General features: G+C 43.0%; 1 protein-coding gene across 6 annotated transcripts in view; it reads right to left on the bottom strand.

Annotated features, from left to right (window-relative positions):
• The window catches only part of GABPB1 (GA binding protein transcription factor subunit beta 1), a 600,584-nt gene extending 590,441 nt beyond the window's left edge, over nt 1-10,143 (bottom strand). For 4 of the 6 annotated variants that reach the window (XM_085644253.1, XM_085644254.1, XM_085644255.1 and 1 more), the window contains exon 1: nt 9,971-10,125. The gene's annotated coding sequence lies outside the window, so the exon portion shown is untranslated. Of the gene's footprint in view, nt 1-9,970 lie in introns of all 6 variants that reach the window. The other 2 variants (XM_085644252.1, XM_085644256.1) reach the window with 2 other exon arrangements.
• Nucleotides 10,144-20,204: the final 10,061 nt, after the last annotated feature.

Here is a 20,204-nt window from a genome sequence, read left to right as displayed (position 1 = left end):
CTTGGTTTTTTTATCATTCAATTCCAAGCCTAAGTGATCAAAATAATCGGTCAGGTTATTGATGACTCTTTGCAACCCGATTGGGGTTTGGCTCAAGACCACAATATCGTCCGCATATTGCAGGTACTGAATTGGCTCGTTTGCCAGTTTAGGAGGATGACCATTTACTTTTAACAGTTGTTTAGGTCGGCTAGATATAGGTTGAATAGGCATGCATGGTGAAAGGACACAGCCTTGTTTTAGTCCGTTGGTTATATTTATCTTGGAGGATATTCTGCTGCCGTCTCCAAGCTTCACCCTGGCCCAAGTTTCACTGTATAGGGATATTACATTATCGATTAGTTTTTGAGGCAATCCCCATTCTTTCAATTTCAGCCAAAGACGATTTTGCGACACTATCAAAAGCTGATTTTAAGTCAATATAACATACAAATAGTCCTGCTTTTTTACTTGTAGCTTTTTCAATTAGGATCGTCAATGCTGCCAGTTTTGTGATGGTGCCCATGCCCTGCCTGAAGCCTGTTTGGTATTTCGGGATTATTCTTTTTACCTCCGCCCACTCCTGTAAATGTTGTAAAATACATGATGCGAAAAGTTTTGCCTCAATATCGATCAGGGCAATAAGCCTTTAGTTTCCAGGATCGGTTCGACTGCCATTTTTATAGATTGGATGAAACAGGTTCCCTCTCCATGAATATGGCGTCTTACTATCGCAATATGGGAGGTTTAAAAGTGGTGTGAGGTAGTTGACCCAAACGTCATGGTCTTGCTTAAAAAGATCATTTGGGAGGCCGTTTGGCCCTGCGGTGCCTGCATTTTTCAATTTTTTTATCACTACTTTTGAGTGTTTTATTGTTGTAAGGGTTGTTAGATCTTGAATAATGGGTTTCATTTGGTCCCGTTCCAATTGCACTTTTTCCAGTATGGAACGGCCTATTGAATTTGGATTTGCATCCTCCAATTTATATAGACCTGTTTCTGCCCACGTAGGAGTAACAGTTTGTGTGTTATTATACAATTTGTCGATATGATGTATCCAAGCTGACTCACTTATTCCCGCATTTTGGTGCGTTCCTACTCCTTTTGTTAGATTGTTTATTAGCCCCCAGAATTTGCTGCTGTTCGGCAATTTGCTTGCCCACAGCAATTTCACCCAAAGGTTTTCAGTATGCACCCTTTTTGCGTCCCTACACATTTCCTTGTATTCCTTTCTCATGTTTATGATATTGCTCTTGCAATTTCACCCAAAGGTTTTCAGTATGCACCCTTTTTGCGTCCCTACATATTTCCTTGCATTCCTTTCTCATTTTTATGATATTGCTCTTGTCTATTGCTATTCCCATTCTGGCTGCAGTGCTGCGGCCTTGGCTCCTGCTTCCTTTGCAATTTTCCTCTTCCGATCTCTCAGGTGTATGTTGTACCATGGTTCTTTTCTGATGCCATAAGTCAATTTGCTTGATGGGATTGTTGGGAATTTGTCTATCAAGGTCGTTCCTAGATTCTCCCAATCTTGTTCTAATAAATGACCGCCCAGTGACCCGATGTTCTCTACGTTTTTATACACTGTGTCCATTATTTGTTTGGTGTTTGTTCCTCTCCATTTGAGTCTCCTTTGGAGATGTATTTCTGGCATTATGGCTAAAGCTGCTGTGGTCTTTTTTATAAAGCAGGTTTATGTGTAGTGATGTTTGAGGGAAACAGTCACTCTCCGGACGGATATTAATGCGGAAATAGTTAACTAAGTGCAAGAGGTCCTTACTGATTATAGTGTAATCTATGGTGGATTGTTTCTCTCCACTTAAAAATGTGATACCAGCTGGTTGATCCCCCTTTGTATTTCCGTTCAATATGATGAAACCTAGGGATTCTAGTTCTTGCTTCCATTTGTTTACCTCGGACAACCTTTGGTGCCCTCTCTTGTTGAGGTATCCCCCTGTTAAGTTGTAGTTAAAAATCGCATATGTAACTCATAGAAGATTACGGTTATGTGGACAGGCCCAGCCACAGCTTTAGCAACTATACTCTAGGCAGGCAAACAGGTGCCAAAATCTCCAATAAGGTTCTGTATGCACAGTCAATACCATCCTCTATGTTGCACTTGTTAAAAATGTAGAAGGCCGCCACCAATGCTTTATAAGCTTTCATAATCAGGTGAAATGTTAAAACAGCTACAGGTGGTTGGATGAAGAAAATTATCTGAAGAAGTGGACCTTTCAGTTCAGACTCTGAAACTTCGTGTAGTATATAGGAGTTGGTGTGCAAAAGACATTGTGATGTGAAAGGGTTAAACGTCAACGTTGATGAGAGAAAGTCCATGCAAAAAGCTACATACTGCAGAGAAACGTTGAACAGTTTTGTTTGTTTTCTACTAACCTTGCTACATGTATATTTAGCTAAATATACACAGCTGTTTGTCCAGCCAACATTTTGCATTGTGTTGAATCATGGTCTATGTGTAGGGGAAAGTCTACTGCCTAGCTCATGTCGACCCGAATCAATGAGAATGAGTAGAATATAAGACGACTTAAACAGTGAGGATATTTGGTCGGGAGGTTTGCAAGTATAATAGGGAAGTAGCTGGTTTATGAAGGGATAATGTGGGATAGTGAAAGCTAGCTTTTAGTGTATAAAGAATAGGGGTGTGGTACAATCTGGGAAACTCACAGACTGAGTTATGCCAATTTGCCACTGCCCACAGCTGTTGTCCCTCTGCGCCATCCCACAGGGTGTTTGCAGTGGTCTACCTGGTACGGTCTGGAAAATCAAAGGTGACCTGGGACAAAAGGCCTTTTCCTCGCAGTTTATCTTGATAGCATGATAGCAACTGAATGCATTTGATCTATTTTAAGACACCATAGGAAATATATGTGGCTTTCTTGCTACTGTTTTCATTACAATCATTTAGTAAAAAAGAAGTGTGTTTCTTCTTATCGGGGTATTCTTAATGAATTGTATCTGGTACAAAATAGCCTGGGGTGGTTGCAGGCAAGCAGTCAAATTCACTTTGGAACATAATATGTTGAGCTTCAGTACAATACATCACATTAGGCAATTATAAGAGCAAATTCCTGTTGGATTTGTTTCCTATTACTTAAATTGATGTTGTTCAGTGTTCACCTGAATTGATGCATCTTAAAAAAGAAAAAGAAATACATTAAAAAGGATTGCTACTTGCTTACGTTTAAACATTCAGTTTAATATATCTGAATGCAGTCTAGTGTAGTGTTTCCCAAAACGTGTCGCGATTTGAGCCTGTTTTTGGTAGGTCGTGAAAGTACAAGCAATAAAGATGCCTTTAAACTACGTATTTAAGGTGCCAGATTTGCTGTGCTTCAAAAATAGAGGTCAAATGACAGGCTGTCTTCTCTGACAAATGTGCAACTTATTTTTTGAACATGAGGATTGGTGTTTACAAACTCCTCTCACTTTGCAGTCAGAGTGCAAAAAGTAAAGTGAATTAAGTGACAAACTTAGTACAGGGCAGAGTGTCATTTTTTTCTAATACACAACAAAATGTAACTATCTGTACATAAACTGTACACATTCAGCAGTTAGGAAAGCAAAAATTATGCACATTGTTGGTAATTCTGAAGTGTGATGGAAGCAAATATCACAGCATAGATCAAAATAAATAAGGACACTTTATTTTGTGATGCACAAATGATAAAAATTAACTCAAATCAATTTCTACATATCATTTGTGTGCAGATCAGTAAAACTATGTGTCTGCAAATTTAGTGGCCATTTAAATAGAAAATGCATGGTCTGTAAAATACAGTGCGCTGCCATGAGATGCTTTAGTTACTTTAAATAAAAAAAATTAAAAAGTCAATTGCCTGCCTTATAGCTGGTTAAGCTAGATGGGTCATGAAAGTTTATTACTCTTATAAAGTGGGACATGGTTCTAAAAAGTTTGGGAAGCACTGGTCTTGAGTAATAATGTAAAATGTATTGCAAGCCTGTATTTGATACAGTCTACATGGGCATATATGGTTGTCTTCAGTTTGCTATATGCAGACGGCAAAGTTAGTGTGACTCACCCTACAAGTGCAGTGCCCAGACACCAATCTTTTAACCTATTAAATCCCTTAAAACATATCTTCGTGCACACGTGTGGCACAATCACTCAATGCTAGATTAACTAGAGTGAGGCACTTATCCACATTACCCATAGAGGTCCCAGCTTAATGTGCGATTAAAGCCGTGAACATCAGTTGAGTTTGGTGTCAAGGTAGTAAAGTTAAGAGTGTTTCTCCTGGTAGTGTCAACTGCAAAACAACCAGCTACTTAAGTAAACCTAGACAGACAACAGTGCTTGTCCACCTATCCCTAGATATTAAAAAATATTAACCTTTTACACTGCGCAATACACAACTTAAATTATCTTAGGTTCTTTAGAAAACGTACAATTTATTGAAAGCCATTTATGCGGTGCATGTACAGTTGAGCCAATGAGGCAGATATAATCTTAGGAATTGGAGAGAAACTTCAACACAAATTCTAGTTGATGTAAGTGTGATATTACTGTAATACAGTAACTATATTTTAGTTTCTATGACAACGGACTGCACGTTTATTTCCAACACATCTGTACCTAATGTTCGTTTGGTATATTATATTACCAATGTAAGCTTTCTGCATGATTTTATTGACTCCAACGCTAGGTTTTCGGGGTTTTTTTTTACATTAAAAAAAGTAACAAACGAATGACCCCGATTTCCAAATACATATTAAGGAGTGATCCAAAAATGACCAATGTTCTAGGGAAGAGAAAAAATATATGAGGGGTGAGATTAGGGATACTGTGCCTCCCTAGGCCTGCGGAGGTTGGGGTGAGAAACCCCACCACCCCCAAAAAGTTTTTTTTTTTTTAATTTGCTAAAAATTTGATGGAGATTTGCAAATTCACAGCTAAAGTTTTTGTTTTTTTGAGCGGGCTTTTGCGCTAAACCGAGGGTTGGGCAGGCCCTGGATCGGCGCATTTTATTGTTTAGGGTAGGGTAGGGCATGGCCCCCTCCCCTAGGCTCCGGGTGGCCCGGGGACCCCATCGCCCATAGCATAAATTAAAGGGAAATGGGGCGTCTGGTCCGCCTCCCAGAACCTCACTGAGGCCCTTGGAACCATATTCCCTGGGGCCGATTTAAATTTAAAGGGGAGAAGGGATGCACAGCAACCCTTCCCGAGCCTGCAAAGGCACCAGGGACCCCATCCACTGGGCCAAAATTATTTCAAAAGGAGAGGCGGGTAAGCACCAGAACTTCGTAAGGCCTTGTGGCCAGCTTAAGAGGTGTGTCGTGGGGACACAATTTCCCGCAAGTGCACAGGAAGGTTAAAAAATGTAAACTCCGAATAGGCAGCATGGGGTTGACGATAAGGATGGCAATAAAATATTACTTTACGTTAAATAAGCACTAGAAATTCACTAAACTAAAGAAACTGCTGTATTCCCTTTTTATTCCGAAAAGTTGGGTTTCAGTAGTTTTGCTTCGAAAACAACACAAGGCTTCTATAGCACATGTCAAAAACTGAGGCTCTACAGGGGCTAGAGTGAGTTCAGGATGTGAATGAGTTCAGGACAAGGCATGATTGGGAGCTCTGAGTCGGAGCGGAAAGTACTGGGGTTTCTCACAGTGTCTGCCACTTGGTAGTAAAGATGTTCAATCTATATGCTCATACAATCCTTGGCCTCTCCGTAGAGCTAACAAAGCAGGTACACAGTTCTGGAAAGGTGGAGGTGCCTATATGGTGAAGTAGACGATACAAAAGTCACTATATGCAGGAGAGTGTGAAATAACACAACAAGAGAGGAAAGAGATTAAGTGTGTCAGATATATATATGGGGCGGACTTTAGCAAGAGAGGCGGGAATATGAGCGTAAGCAAACTAACAGAGAAAGACAGAGAGCAAATGCAGTCAAGCTCACTTTGCATTCAGTTATACGACTTGGGAAGTGGTGTAGTTTGAGGGCAGGGTCTTCATACAACAGTCAGGGGCCACTCAGATAGGAGTAAGTTCTTTGTTTTATGTTAGGCCCTTAGGTTACAGCAACAGCAGGAGGTAGGTTTAGTTGGGGCTCCATTCTCCCTCCAAATCTCTCTACCGCCTACTCAATACCACATACCAACATTCTAGTACATTATTCTTTCTCACCATTAAAGAAACCAGCTCAGATATACAGGAAAAGGGGGACAAACAGAATACTATATACCTCAAATTTCTTACAAAAAGCAAAACAAAGAACAGGCGTTTCCTTGCATATATACGTATGGGACAATCATTCACAATCACTGAATCTTCAACAAGTCTATCTTAAAACATTCAACCAACAACCTGGTTGAATGTGTGTGCAGATACACAAAGACAACAAATTACAGTCACAGAAACTTTGTGATGGGTCAAAACAGGAAGCTCCCAAAGCCTCCCGTCAAACAACGAAACAAGAAACTAAGTTGTGACTACCTTTTAACATGTGACGACATCTTTGGACATGATGCCCTACAACCACCTCTGCACACACTCAACACTATACAACATTTATACATGCAGGACATGTAATACCTAGGACTGAATCATGCGCAAGCCAGGGCACAGAAAACCCTGGCTTTCTTTAACAAAGGGTTCCATATTCAATGCACAAAACAGATAGTTTACTAATATATCACCATAGTTAAAAATACATTTACCACACTCCAAACAAAACCTAGCCTCGCAACTACATATATACACACACACACACACACACACACACACACACACAACATCCCAAGACATCCACCTCACTTTACCGAACTACACAGCAAAAATAATCACCATACCTTCATTTCCACGAGCAACACACATCAATAACAAGGACAATACACTGCACCACACACAATAGTGCAACCCAGCACACCAAATTGCACCAGACCCTGTTAAACAGGCTGGCCAAACCAACATGACAAAGGGCCAGGTGGAAGGAAAAATGCATAGTCACCCAGTGCTGTGCACTTTGGAAATGTCAGCAGAAGGTTAGGATGTCTTCCAAAACACTGATCACAGCTCCTTGTGGACACATACTGAAAACGTATTCACAACACAAGAAACAAACACTTGAGCAGTCTTGCATTACAACACCAGACCATATCTGCAGGCAAAGCTCTGCCCAACTAAAACACACTAGAACTACATCCCACCTCCTGAAGGTACTACACTTCCCCAACTTGATATATGATGGGGTATTCCCCCATAAAGCCTCTAGTGACAGGGCATTGTTTTTTCTCAGTCAGTTCTCAACAACAAACAACTATTTGTATCTCTCGTGATGGGGTACTAACATTCCCTACACCCCTGACATTTGGACATGTACAGCCAGCAAGATGGGCACTACACACTCTCCCTCAAGCTGTTAACTAAAGTCCATGTGGAGCTGAAAGTAAATGTTCACTCTGTATTCCCAAAACAACCTACAAGTTGACAATTTAAGCTTTACACCCTGTCCATTCAGCACACCATAACCATTAACAAACTGCAATATCCAAACAATTAAATTCTAACGTTTATAAACTTGCTAACCAGTACATATACCACCAATAATATGTAAATGTCACAAGGCAATATGAATCGCCCATTGTTTCCCAAACTAATTAACATCACTTGGAAAACAAGGCACATTTTGTAACAGAAGCACATAGAATACCCCATGAAAGCCAAACAACCCTGTTGAATAATTTACTGAAAGTCACATTTTTACTCTGCAACTGGACAAATTACCAGGCAGGCGATGTTTTGAGTTCTTAAGTTGCCAGGACATAGTATACTCTCAAACAATAGTCTCATTTCTATCGCCAATGTCAAAGGGGATCGCCCTACTTCTCTTTCTAAATTAACAAAAAGACCTTGGACAGTCTCTCTTCAACGTTTCCGGACTTGTCCCAATCAAACATTAGCTTACTATTCTCCTTCGTGAAATCGAAGTCTATGTAGCCAGTGCATCCACTCTAACACCCATGATATTGGCAAGTCTCTCTTAAGAGCAAGTTGCACTGATGAAGCACAAACATCACACCCTCTTCTTTCAGTGCCGACTGCCTCGAGCTGGAGAGGAAAGTTCCCATTTACTTGATGCTGAGCATTAATACAAGAACTTGGTCCAATGCCTTAAGCACATAGCTAGCAGGAACCACGTTATCTCCTCTGGTCACTTTGTGTACAGCACCACAAAATAGGCAGAATGCACACTGGACCCTTAAAAGTGATGGACTAGGCTGTACGTGGCATCTTAAATGAGGAATCATACTTCGCACTCACCAACGCTGCTCCTTATGTTGCATGCGTTATTACCTTAAGCTTCATGTGTCATTTCAAATGGAAAAAGTTCACTGTAAACGAAATATCTATCCTGCCTCTTCCTACTCTCCTTATAACACTATCCTTAGCATTGGCCTTGAGCTTAGAACTATTCACTGGGACACATCACCTTGGCGTACAACTTCCTCAACTGGCTCATTGTCCTTGTCAGAGCATGCCAAATCTACTGACTGGACTCTTGCTCAGCAGCTTGAGCCAACACCACTGGATATGAGCGTAAGCACCACCAAAACAGACGTTCATTGTCACATGGCCTTCTTACTACTCACAACTGGCCCTCTCCTCCACCAGAGATAGCACCAAACCGCCACCTGAGTATTGCTGCATTATCATGCAGATCCTTTAAGAACCTGTTGCCAAAATGTTAGAGGACAGTATCTACATACAAGAGTCAGGGGCTACTTAGGTAGGAAGTTCTTTAATTCTTTTAAGTCCATAAGTTACATGAACATGCCAAGGATCCTTTCCCCCTCAACATACCAGGCATCAGCGCAAAGGGAATGAGGACACACATAACACTACATAAAATACCCTCGCTACCCTGCCCTAAAAAGGTGGTCACAAGCGCCAGAAAGCAACAGTAGTAAACAGAGGGCCGGCAGGGGTGATTAATGAAGTACATGGACATTTGGCAGCTGTCAGTAAAGTTACCAAAAGGTTCTAAGTCAAATATGACATTTAGTTTTGTTTTTTTATTGAGTGTTTTAGGCTAAACCACTTCCGCTCTGGCTAAGTGCCACAATCGTATGATTCTAAAAAGAAAAGTATACATCCCAGAACGTAGAGAGCGGTGTTTGGCTGAAAAGCCAAGACTAACTGAAGGGAACATTCCTAACGTATACATTCAACAACTATGCAGTCCTTCCCGTTGCCCACCATTTGCAACTCTGTTTTGCACAACGTTAACGTCCACATGGTGCAGCAGTTCACTGCCCGTTCCATACACCGAGTGACCTTTACGTCCACGTACATAGACCATCTAACACACAGACAATTGGAGACGGTGGTCTGATTTTGAAAAGCATAACGGAGTAGGAGGTGTTTTTCACACTGGCTAAGACTGTAGTGAGTTCAATTTGAGGCGCGACAAGGCTAAACGAAAACCATTTCATGTTTTTAAAACACGAGCACCGCCTGAATGGGGTCTGACCAGCATGTATAATCGCGAAGTTCTACATTATGTACGTCACTCCTACCCCAATGGAGCTCGATTGTTATCAATCGTCACTTCTTTTCTATCTGTAACAAAATGACCCCCACGGATTAAAAAAGGCACCCTTATTCACTTCGCCCCCAAACAAGCACCCCAAATTATCCTCTGTTGCCGAGACATGAGGCACCTTGAGCTGACGCCATGCTAGGCCGCTTTTTTGTTTTTGCCAAACATCAGCGGATCACGCCACGCTTCCCCTGCAACCCGCACACACGACCATACAACCCATATACACAGCAACGGCCTTTGCGGCGCCCGAGCCCCGGAAACAGGCACCGCATAGGCCGATAAACAGGAAATCGCTAGGGTGGATGGCGGGTTCCGGGGGAAGTTGAATTATTTTTTACTAGCAAAGAGATCAACTTCCACATCCGGTACGGGCCAGAGAGGCACAGAGCGCCGACACTGACCTGGAAAAGCTTGGGGTCTACGTCCCGACTCTTGTCGTGCTGCCCGCAGAAGGTCTGCCAGGCGTGTAACGGCAATTCCAGCGCTGACGCTTAGAGTAAAGCAAGCAGATTTTCCGAAAATGCCGACCGATGGGCGCCTAAAATCTTAGAGTATAGTCCCATATGCCGAACGCGGAGGGACACAAACATGGCGGCGCGTAAGAAAGAATTACCCACGTATACTTTAATTTAATTGAGAACAGTCGGGTGTGACGTTCGGCACTTGGCAGCGGAACGAAAACGCGCTCCGTCGTTTCACTTTATTATAGAAAAGATGCCGTTAACTAACCAAAACTTGTATCAAACTCCTGTAAAGTGAAGTGCGGAAGGATACGTCTGGGTTGGGGCACCTCCGTTCTAGTCACTCTTGGCACATGCGCAGTAGGGGACGGGTTGAATCGGGAATATTTACTGTGAAAAATCCAGTGTCTGATGTTAGTGTTGCGGCTTATAACAGTATTATAAAGTAAAACTGACTGCGCATCGGAGATGGTGTGGCGTGTCACACGTAACGCAGTAATCGACGGGGATCCTGACCCGGAAAACCAATTAATAAAATACATGGGCGTGACTACCACAATCAGTGAATTCTTTGGAGAGAGTCCTAATGATCATGTTTAATTAAATTGGAAGGTGTTGGCATACATAATCTTAGAAATCCGTGTAGGAACGAGAAGTACATTTAAAAGACGCAGTCTTTAAATACAAGTTTATTAAATACCACAACATCGACACAGCGAGAGCTCATCACTTCCTTCAACTCCCTGGAGCAACTGTCTGACTCCAGTTGTAACGTTCTTGAAATCAGCAGCAGCCACTGTAAACTTAAAGTAACATTAACACAATACATCTTCTGTCAATCTCCTTGTGTTTGAGTAAATGGAATAAAACAATATTTAGAATGAAATTACAGGCCAATGTGAATTTCAGCAACAATAAAGCAAGACAAATCGAAATAAAAAACATTAAAATATAGCATTAATTAACAATGATAAAAGCATTATAAAAACCTAACGTAAAAATACCACTTAGACCATATAAAACGTATTAAAAGCCTATAAAGCGAATGGATTAGTTATCCTACTCAAATCACTACCACTAAATTAAAAGCATAACCAATAACACCTCAACCTACAAAACAACAGCCCCATCCGCTTCCTCACAAGTAAATTCCGACATTCATTTGGGTCTTTTCCTAACTCTTTTTTTTACATTCACATTTGAAAAGCTATTCTTAGCTGGTATGTTATTACTATCAGAACATTTGTTGCCATTCACCTCTGATTTGCACTTTCCTACATTCACACAACCTTACCCGTCAGAATAAAAAATGTGTTCGCATTCGCACCAAGAATTTTCAATTCTATTAAGGACACGGAGGCAAGGATTATGCTATATCTTTATTTACTGAAAAAATACAGCAGCCAATGAAAAACGTTTTAATGCATCAATGTAAACCACATTTCCCACAATGCCATGGCACATCACCATTACCATAGAGACTATAACCCTATATATATATGAAGTCCCAAACGTGAGCACTTCCTCTTTCTTTGCTTTGAATGAGCATTGTCCATGTATTTTGCAACTTGTCCAATGATAACAGAAAATTGTAGAAACTGCAACCAATTCAAACGACAGACTCAACAAAAGTCCATGTAGATGAAGTATGCGCAGCTCGCCTTCCAAGATATCAAAATAAGTGATTGCTTATTCACCCTTTTGCTCAGCTCCTGAAAAAAGAAATAACTCGTAATAACTGAAATACTTAATCATATCAGGGTGGGTTATAACAGCAATCATAAACATGACTTGCGCAATAGGCGGGATAATCCTCGCCTCTGTGTCCTTAATAGAATTGAAAATGCTTGCAATTTTTTTACTCTTATACAGGACCAGAGAATTCCGATTATGCTAGTTTAACGCTTGTCTAAAACAAATGAAGCAATATCGCCCACAGGTTCATAGTAAAACTATTTAAATGTAGAGTCGGAGGACCAATCAGCTGCTCTCATTATGCCTTGTATACTGGTGCCTAACATTAAAGATTTTGAAGCCATAGCGCCCCTTACTGAATGAGCCCCAAACACCTGAGTATCAATGCCAACCTCTGTCATTACATATCTGAGCCATCTGGCAATATTAGCAGACTTAACTGGTTTAAATGGTTTTTGCAATGCAATTAAAAGTTTTAAACAACCGACGGGTCTGACAGGTTGGCTACAGTCTTCATAAACTTTGAGACATTTTACTACACACAATTTATCATTAGCAGGAAATGCACTGTAGTCAATAGACCGTGAGAAAGTCCTTGTCCTTGCAGAAATTGCAAATTACACTCCTTCAGGCGAAAAAATCCTACCGGTTAAGTCTAGAACTTTAACATCAGAGACTCATCGACAGGCAGACAAACAAAGAAGCTTAGCTATTTTAGCAGACAGTTATTTCCTAGATAACTGGGCATTTTGAGGCCAACTATCGAACAAAGTTAAAACTTAAGACACATCCCATAAAGCAGAATACTTAGCCTTAGGAGGATTTGCCACTCGTATTCCCTTGAGAAGTTTATATACCACAGGGTGCATACCTACCGGTCTACCATCAATCTGTGCATGTCCAGCTGAGATAGCGGATCGGAAGTTGTTAACTGACCTATAAGATAGACCTTCGGAAGCTTTTTTGGATAGAAAATTCAATACTTGTAAGAGGTCCGCCTCCACGGGATCCATGTATTTCTCCAAGCACCAACCCAACCATGCTTGCCATGCTGAGGAATATCGCTTCCTAGTAGAGGGAGCGCAGGCTTGCTGGATGAAATCTCAAGCCTCCTTCGAAATTCCGGACAACAACCACTGTTGCCTAAAAGCCTCCAGGCCATCAGGGACAACTGCCCCGAGGGAACTAGTGGATGCAGTTCTCCCTGTGGGCCCTGGAGCATTGTCTGAGACCACAGAAGGAGAAGAGGGAAATCGCACCTCAACTCCAGCAGTACCAGAAACCAAGGTTGGGCTTTCCACACTGGTGTGGCCAAAAGGATCTCCACCTTCTGGTGGGATATTTGATTCGCTACTCTGGGTATGAGGACAAAGGGTGGAAACGCATAATTCAATGTCTTCGACCAGTCCTGTGTGAAAGCATCCATGGCCCTTGCCTGAGGGTCTGGTCTCCAACTGAAAAATATCAATAGTTGACGATTGAGGCAAAGAGATCTATCTTGCAAGGGCCTCAAATTGCATGAATCATTTGAAATAGGGAAGGATGGAGCTTCCAGTCGCAGTAATCCTTAGTAACGGGAATTCTAGTCCGCTATTGTGATATCCTGTCCCGGAAGGTATTCCGCTATCACCGTTATTTGGTGAGCCAGGCAATAATGCCAAAAGTCTTTGGCGGTCTCTGCCAACATGGGGGATCTCGTCCCCCCCCTACCTTGTTTATGTATCTCACCCCAGAAATGTTGTTGATCCTCAGGAGAATGCAACAAGACACCTTTCTGGGTGAGAGAGTCCGAATCGCAAAGGATCCCGGCAGGAGTTTGAGGCAATTGATATGTAATGACAACTCCTGAAGGGACCACCTGCCCCCTGTGGATATCTCTCCACATCGTGCCCTCCAGCCCGACCGGCTTGTATCGGACTCTATCACCACTTCTGGGCGAGAGACGAAGATAGCTCTGCCGTTCCAAGCATCCACGTGGGCTAGCCGCCACTTGAGTTTTCCCGGACTTTGTCTGTGAGGGGAACTTGGTCTGAATACGAAATCCCTTTCTGCAGGTGTTGTATTTTTAGACGTTGAAGGTCCCGGTAGTGCAATGGGCCCATAAAGATCACTTGTATTGAGGACACTAGAAGCCCCACCAGGCGAGCAATAGCTCTCGGAGACATGACCTGCTTGGTTAGTGTCACCTTCAATTCTTTCTTCAGATCTCTCAACTTGGATTTGGGCAACAGGAGTTGAGCTGTCTGAGAATTGATCACAAAACCTAGAAACTCTACAGACTGAGTCGGAAACATAACTGATTTGGAAGTATTGATCACAAAACCCAGATTCTCTAAAAGATGTACAGTCATCTGAAGATGTTGAGATGGCTGGGAGATGGACTGTGCCATTATGAGTATGTCGTCCAGATAAATCTTTAGGCGAATAACCTGCTCCCTGAGAAGAGCAGTCACCGGCTTCATCAACTTGTTGAAACACCAAGGAGCCGAGGAAAAACCGAAAGGCAGAACCAAGTATTTCAGCCATCTGTCTTGCCACCAGAACTGTAATAATCATCAGTGAGGGGGAAAGATCGGGTTGGTTAGGTAAGCATCTTTGAGGTCCAGGCGGACAATCCAATCTCCCTACCTCAAAATGTCCATCAATAGATGAATCCCCTCCATTTTGAAGTGCTGTATAGGACAAATTGATTGAAATTTTTTAGGTTTAAAACTTGTCTGTGACCACCAACTTGCTTCTGCACTAGGAGGACATGGCTGCAAAAACCCTCGGGTCTGTTGTCGCAGTAGGCTTCTGCGCATTTCTCCAGCAAGTCTCCTATTTCGCGCTCTATAAAAAGTTTGTCTTGTTGGGAAAAACCAAAGGAGGTGGAATAACATCTTGCGGTGGGGTCTGGGAAAAATCAATGTGAAAACCTTGAACTGTTTGTAGGACCCAGGCATCTTGTGTAATCGCTCCCCAATTGTGCAGAAAATGACAAACGGTAAGTTTAGTGTTCTTACCTGATGTAATTTGGAGTTGGAAGTTTCCCCTCTGTCCACCTCGGTGGTAACGGCGACGGGTAAATCTTCTCGTCGGGTAGAAGGTACTGCCTCTGGTGCTGTCCTGCCAGTCCCCTCTACCACGACTAGCCTCATCTGGAGGGCCTTGATGATATTGGCAGCCTGGCGAGTGGCTCCTACCACGCCCAGCCCGCTTGGAAAACCCTTTTTATATTTGTTTGGGCCATGTCCAAGGACGTGTAGGTACTGATGTATTTTGATACGTTCTTGACGAATCTGTTGCCAGATAGGAGACCTTCCGCCAGAGGACCCTTCTTCCGCGGAGCCAAACTCCGTGAGATTGTTGTCCATTTTCATCAATAGGGATTTTCTACGCTCGTTGAGATGGCACAATTCGTGTTGCCCATGAAGCAAATGGCGCGTTCTGTCCACCCCGCCAGCATGTCCAGATCCACAGGGGAACCTGTGTCCTTGGCTACTAAGACCATCTCCAGGATCTTTGCTAAGGGGCCAGTGACATCCAGGAGCTTGTCCTACCAACTGCGCCAAGCACGGTTGATGCCTTTTTTGGGGGTTCTTGTTGAACTTTTTCAGAAATGCCAACATGTTGGGGTCGATATCTGGGGTATCTGCTACCTTTTCTGGAATATCAGGATGAGGGCATTCTGATTTTAATCTGTTACGAACTTCTTTGTCAAAATATTTTCGTAGGTTTTGATATATATAGTCAGATACCTCTGGGGACGGAGCCCAGTCCGAAGATCTCAGGTGGACAGTGTCCTGTGGATTAAAGTCAAAGGGGGTGGCGATGAATGAATATATATGAATATAAAGGCATTTATATAGCGCACAGCTACTCAGAAGAATGTCCTGGCGCATCAAAGGATCCTGGAGTAGACCCCCCCCCCTATTGGCAGCAAATGCCAAAAGAAAGCCAGAAAGCCCGGGAAGATTACTCACAATTTTTGGTAAAAAAGCAAAGTTTTGAGACGCTTTCTGAAAGTGGAACCCAAACGAGGATCCCCCCCATCTGAATGTAAGAAATTATGGGGACCTTGGCCAAATTCATTGTGGAGGATCTCAAAGTTCTAGAAGGAACACAGTGGGAGATCCTTCTGCACAGTTACTTAGCCCCCATTCCATGCAAAGCTTTAAAGAAAAGCACCATCGCTTTAAATCTGATTCGATTCTTTACCGGGAGCCAATGAAGCTCTCTAAGGTAGGGGGACATGGCTTTAAGCTTGAAAATGGCTCTAGCTGCGGCATTCTGTGCCACCTGCAAACGCTTGAGAAGATATTCTGGAAGGCCGAGGTAGAGTATATTCACATAGTCCAGTCTTGAAGTGATTAGTGCTGTGACCACAAATCACCTGTGGTCTAGAGACAGGAGAGGAAGAAATTTCCTAAGCATCCTGAAGAGGCCAAATCACTTTCCTACCACTGATTGGACTTGGGCCTTCATCGATAGGCGATCATCTATCAAGACACCTAAATTCTTTACTTTTTGTCGCGCAGCGGGAGGTGGCGACATATCTTCTGGCCACCAGTCTCCAGTCCTCTGGCGATTGAGTACCGAAGAAGATGATTTCAGACTTTCGGATTGCATTTAAGCTGGTTGTATCTTAGCCATGCAAACACTTTGGAGAGACAAGTTTTGATCGTGAATCTCTCGAAATTCTTCCCTTTGTCACAGGAAAAAAGGAGCTGAGTATCATCAGCGTATGAGATCATTTTCGCCCCATAAGTCTCCACCAGGACAGCTAAAGGAGACATATAGAGCTTGAATAATGTGGGGCTCAGAATGGAGCCCTGAGGGACTCCCACATCCATTTTCGGGATTCCAGCTGCAAAGGGAGGAATCCAAACCTGATTCCTATCTTTCAAATAGGAGGCAAGCCACTTTAAAACAGAGCCTCCGATACAGAGAGCCTGGATTCTGTCCAAAAGTTTAGCATGAGGCACGGTATCGAAGGCCGCTGATAAGCCTAACAGAATCAGAATGGCCTTCCCACCCCCATCCATGGTCTCCCTGATGTACTCTGATACTTCCAAGAGGGCGGACTCGGTGCTATAGTTGGCTCTGAACCCGAACTGACTACTGTGGAGAAGGCTGTTAGTTTCCACATAGTCAGTAAATCTGGAAAGTAGTGGAAGCCGGCGGGTTCAAATGTGCCCTCTTTGCTTTCCTCTTCCTAGGAGGTGAGTTGTGATCTGTGGAATCGGTGTCGGGGCACGTATCGGTATCCTGGTCATTGTGGGGTGCTGGGATTGTATCTGCCGGAGCAGAATATTAGTGATTCCCAGAGGAAGCCGGGAGCAACTTCGCTTAGGCCTGCGCATGCGGCCAACTGGATGACTCGGCTTTACTTGTGGATTTTCCCACTGAGGTGTTCTGCCCTGATGCATCATGGCATTGAAGACCATGCCTCTTAGAAAAGTTCTCAAGTTGCGCTGTTATGGGTTTGAGAGCGACTGCCAAAGACTGGTTGACCTTGGGGTACAGCCGCCTCAATGGCCCTATTCCCAGATTGCTACACTGATGCATCTAAGGCATCTGCCAGTTTGTCTTCAAGGAAAGGCCCCAGCTCCTCTTCGTAGTACCCATATTCATCCTCAAATGTGGCCCAGTCTTGCATCGTTAGGTATGCAATGGATTTATGTCTTGTTAGAAATGAGCCAAGTTACAATTCCCCGGGAATTAGTATAGGGGGAGCCACCCTTATTGCACTATCAGAAGGAAAAAACTGCTCCTCAGCCCTGCTGTAGTCAATAGTTATTCCAGCCCCAGTGGCGTCAAGAGCGCCAAATTTACTTGCTTAAGCCTGCAACTGGCTTGGGCCTTCCTAATTTTTTCAGCCTGGAAAAGGTGTCGCTCCACACAGCCAGAAAAACCTCTCTTTGCGGTGTTCCGCTTTGAAAACGGCGCGGAACAAGGAGGAAACGCTCATTGGGCGTCACGGAGCCCAAAACCAGTCCAATTGGGCTACGCGACTTCAGGCTCTCAAACAATTGCGGGCCCGATCAGGGAGGGCACCTCGGTACCGCAATGAAGACGTGGTGTCTAGGGGACAATAAAAATCACCAAAACAGTTGAGGAACCAAAGGAATAATCCAGTGGGGGCGAGCTGAAACGCGAGAACCGAGTTGGTCGCGCTCACCACCACCCCATCACCAGCTCTGTCAGGGTAGCCTGCGTAATGCCTGTGCTGATGCGCATTCGCGGCCGCTCCTGGTCACAGCTGCGAACCACTGCAGAAGGTAATCAGTGTGTCAATCAAGTATAGCAAATCACATGCACATAAAGAAAAATACTTGACTATGTAACGTCAATAAAGTATTAAATAATTTATGAAGCACTTAACTCGTCTGTGAGCAGCAAAGAAAGAGGAAGTGCTCACGTTTGGGACTTCTAATATAGGGCTATAGTCAATATGGTATTGGTAATGTGCCATGGCATTGTGGGAAATGTGGTTTACATTGATGTGTTAAAACGTTTTTCATTGGCTGCTGTATTTTTTCAGTAAAGAAAGAGAGCATAATCCGAAGTCTCCGGTCCTCTAATAGAATCTTCTATAACCTCCTTATTCACACCACCAGCCAGTGTATGATTCTTATCTTCATTATGGATAACCAAATTGTCATCAACAGCCTCACTTAGCTCTTTTTCAACACGGTTGCCACTACCACCACTCTCAGCACCTAATATAGGCTTTTGCATACCTCCAACCAAAGGGTCCACATCTAGAGCCATTGCATTCTTATTAATATAACCGCTCTTTCATCCTCCTCTTTGTCCCCTTCAGTACAGCAATCCTTTTGAGATACCAGACCTTTCCATCACTCAGTAAAACTGTGTTTCTCAACATTTTCATGACCTGCAAGGGTTCTGAAAATACCTTCCATGGTTTCTTAACTTTTTAACCTATATTCTCACATTCATTTCTGTCAGTTTCAATGACCTCCAATTAAAATCATAATATCCCTTGTATTTCCTATGGGTATTTTTAATTCTTGCCACGTCATCCTTGGCAATGCCACCAAAAGATGAAACCACTCCGGATTGCATTTAGACCTTGGTTGTCTGCCTCTCATCATCTCAAAAGGAACACAACCCACCATATAATTTACTGTGGGTCTGTAAATCCATACTGTTGTGAGTATCTCTACCGCCCAATGATTGTTCTTCAAGGCTAGCTGAACAGCTGCCTTCAATACCCTGTTAAATCTCTCAATCACACAATTTCAGCTAGGGTTATATAAGGATTCGGTACGGTGTTTGATACCCACCCTATTAGAGTAAGACTTATGCTTGCCAGAAACAAATTGTACACCATGATATGTAATAACCTGCACTGGTAATCCTTCACTTATACACAGTTTGTGCCCGGATTCAACCTCATTAGCGCCTTCATATTAGGGGTAGCAGGACATAGAGATTATGCTTCCACACTGTGATTATCATAGCATGAATGGTTTTTAGTTTTCTAATGACATTCCTTTCATACTACAAGTCCCATGATTTCAGGGGAGGCTAAAGTCGATTGGCCGAAGGAAGGAATTATGGGATAAAAGGCTGAGGATGCACGTCGGCCGGCGTTCTGTGTAATCCTGAACCATGGATTGGTTTTCTTGTGGAGGAGAGAGTCAGAGGTACGGTGTTTAGTTTGTTCAAGTAAGCTGCCTAGCCCATGTGGTGCTGGAGAGACACATTAGCCTGGTTATCCGCTCTATTGGATAGTACCGGTGTCTGAATCTGAGGTACGGATTCTTCAGCAGCAATCAGAGGCTGCATTTTGGGGCCTATTTTAACAAACTCCGGGTTGTTGCACGTGTACTATGACTTACTTATGACTGATTAGTGCAAGGCCAGTATCCACGGGAGCGAAGAGTGAGCCCCAACTCTCCCCAAGGGTTATATTATCTCTAGATAGCGTAGAATCTTCAGAATAATAAATAATACCCCTCGGAAGAGCAGGGACAATCAAGGGACCACCAGATGACCACCAGCTAGGCCAGCGATTCCAGGAAGGGCGGTACAGGGGAATCCATCCAGCACTGTAGAAAGTAAAATAACAAACAGGACAAGAGGGGAGAAATCTAGTGTTAATCCCTGCAGTCTAAACACAGTGATTACCCAAAGCAGCAGTGAATACTCTTTACATAGAAAGGACAGTTGTGTACCCTCTCATACTTACACGGGCTCAAATAAGTATAGGTTCTTCAACATTCAGATCCAATAAAAGTTATAAGGGTGATGCAAGTTATGTTTTCCAAAAGAAGGTAAACAGTTAGTAGGGTATATGTGGCCAGTCTTGTCAGATCGCCATTGTTTTGTAAATAATTTTGTTCAATAAAGTTTCATTTCTTTGTAAAAAAAAAGGCACTGCCCATTCATTACTTTCCGTAAGGTTCATAAGAAAATATCCAGGGGATGAAGATTACTTGCATCTAAAGAGTGTCCTGCCACAAAAAGGAAA

This window comes from Triturus cristatus, chromosome 3_1 (assembly GCF_964204655.1).
Source record: "Triturus cristatus chromosome 3_1, aTriCri1.1, whole genome shotgun sequence".
In the NCBI taxonomy this organism is placed as follows: Eukaryota; Metazoa; Chordata; class Amphibia; order Caudata; family Salamandridae; genus Triturus; species Triturus cristatus.
The sequence above is the reverse complement of the archived record's forward strand: the minus strand, read 5'-3'. Positions and strand labels throughout refer to the sequence as shown.